Here is a 2,844-nt window from a genome sequence, read left to right as displayed (position 1 = left end):
TTTTACTCATATTCGTTTTCAGTCCTTTAAACCTTCTATCATCATCTCCGATTCCTCCCATGATTCACTAAACACAACTATGTCATCTGCAAATCTGAAGTTGTTAAGATATTCCCCATTAATATTAATTCCTACATTTTCCCAATCTAAATCTTTAAAAAACTTATGCTAGGCTCGCTGTGAATAATTTAGGAGAGATGTGGTTTTCCTGTCTAACTCCTTTCTAAATCGAAATTTTCCCACTATATTATATAGTTTAGGATTGCTGTACTTTCCGTATAAATATCTTTAAGTGTTCTAACATGATATTCATCTATTCCAAGTCTTTGAAGGGCTTCCATTGCTGGTGAGGTTTTGCCAGAATCAAAAGCTTCCTAATAGTCTATAAATGCCATACATAGCGTTTTGTCATAATCTTTTGATATTTTCTTATTAGCTGGTTAACTATATTGATATGGTCAGTTGTTCAATACCCACTTCTAGAGCCTGCCTACTCTCTTAGTTGATTGTATAGCATTGTATAGAAATCCTCTGCATTTTTTATGACTGCATCTCTATTGATGATATTTCAATTTCCATCCCGTAAACAGAGGTATGTTGGTGTCTGTTCCAAATACTTTTATCAATTTGATGTTTCTTTCTTTAGCGTGTCCTCAATTTTGGTCTGATTGTGTTTACGTATGCCTTGGGTTTTAATTTGTTTATTGTTTTGGACAGTTCGGCTAATTCTATTTCATCTCTTGGATTTTACCCTCATTTCCAATCTTTTCTTTATTATGATTTTGGTCTTTTCTGATATCTTTCCTTGATCTTGTTTTGAATGAGTTACCAAATTAATGCAATTTAACATCCCTATCTTTTCTGAAGTCAATGCTAGGCACTGGAGAGTCAAAGCATTGCCAAGAGATCCCCCAGAGACAGCTATCCTATGCTGTGTTAATCTAACAGAAATTCCTTTGGATGTTTGGCCGAACAAGGAAAACTATGTACTATAACATTAGTTTTCTGCCAAAGGGGTTTGACATCTAAAAACTATCATGGAATGGCAAAGTATAGTATTCACTGTTTGCTTTTTTTCTAAAATGTTTTCTTAGCTTTATATATACAGTATATATATATGTATATATATATATATATATATATATATATATATATATAAATATATATATATATATATATATCTATATATATGTAGATACATATATATATATCCATATATATATATATATACACACACACACACATATATATATATATATATATATATATATATATTACTAGCTAAGCTGCAACCCTAGTTTGAAAAGCAAGATGCTATAAGCCCAAGGGCTCTAGCATGGAAAAATAGCCCAGTGAGGAAAGGAAATAAGGAAATAAATAAACTATATTTCAAGTAATAAACAATTAAAATAAAATATTGTAAGAACAGTAACAACATTAGAACAGATCTTTCATATATAAACTATGAAAAGAGACTTATGTCTGCCTGTTCAACATAAAGAACTTTGCGGTAAGCTATAACTTTTGAAGTTCTATCGATTCAAATTACCCGGTGAGGAAGATCATCCCACAACTTAGTCATATCTGAAATAAAACTTCTAAAATACTGTTTAGTATTGAGCCTCACTATTAGAAATAACTGCATATCTAGTATTACGAACAGGGTGGTACTGTCCGAGAACATGAGTGTAAAGGATGGTCAGAATTATAAAAAAATTTTCTGCAACATACTTAACGAACCAATTGAACGTCGGTGCCAGAGATTAATATCTAGATCAGGAATTAGAAATTTAATAGACTGTAAGTTCGTGTTCAGCAAATTAAGATGAGAATCAGCAGCAGAAGACCAGACAGGAGAACAATATTCGAAACAAGGTAGAATGGAGGAATTAAAAACTTCTTCAGAATAGATTGACCACCGAAAATCTTAAAAAGACTTCCTCAACAAGCCATTTTTTTTTGCAATTGAAGAAGACACAGACCTAATGTGTTTCTCAGAAGTAAATTCGTTATCGAGAATCACACCTGAAATTTTAAAAGAGTATTATAGAGTTAAAGAAACATTATCAATGCTGAGATCCAAATCTTGCTTGAGGACCAACTGTCTTCGAAATACTTACAATCTTACTTTGGATTTTGTTAGGATTCAACTTCATGCTCCATGATTTGCACTATGCACTAATTTTAGCAAGATCTCAATTAAGAGATTCGGCAAACACCAGGAGATGGAATATATGCAATGAGAGTAGCATCATCTGCATATGCCATGAGCTTGTTTTCTACGTCAAACCACATGTCATATGTATATAGTATGAAAAGTAATGGGCCCAGAACGCTACCCTATGGAACACAAGATATCAAATTTTTATACTGACTGTGGTGCCCATGAACAATAACTCTGTGACTTATTACATAGAAATTCAATGATGATGCTAAGAAAAGACCAACCCACTCTCAACTGTTTAAGTTTGAAAACATGGGCTTCATGATTAACACGGTCAAGGGCAGCACTAAACTCAAGGCCAATCATACGAATATCCTGACCACACTCAAGGGATTTCTGTACAGGATTGGAGATTGTAAAAAGGGCATCTCATACTCCATGCCCTTTCCAAAATCCAAATTGCAAACTAGGGAACAAATGATTGCCCTCTGCAAACCTATTAGACATTTAGCCAAAGGAAGCTCAAAAACTTTAGATAATATGGGAGTTATTATATATATATATATATAAATATATATATGTATATATATATATATATATATATATATATATATATATGTATATATATGTATATATATATGTGTTATATATATATATATATATATATATATATATATATA

Source organism: Palaemon carinicauda, chromosome 35, assembly GCF_036898095.1.
Source record: "Palaemon carinicauda isolate YSFRI2023 chromosome 35, ASM3689809v2, whole genome shotgun sequence".
Classification (NCBI taxonomy): domain Eukaryota; kingdom Metazoa; phylum Arthropoda; class Malacostraca; order Decapoda; family Palaemonidae; genus Palaemon; species Palaemon carinicauda.
Note: the sequence above shows the minus strand (reverse complement) of the source record.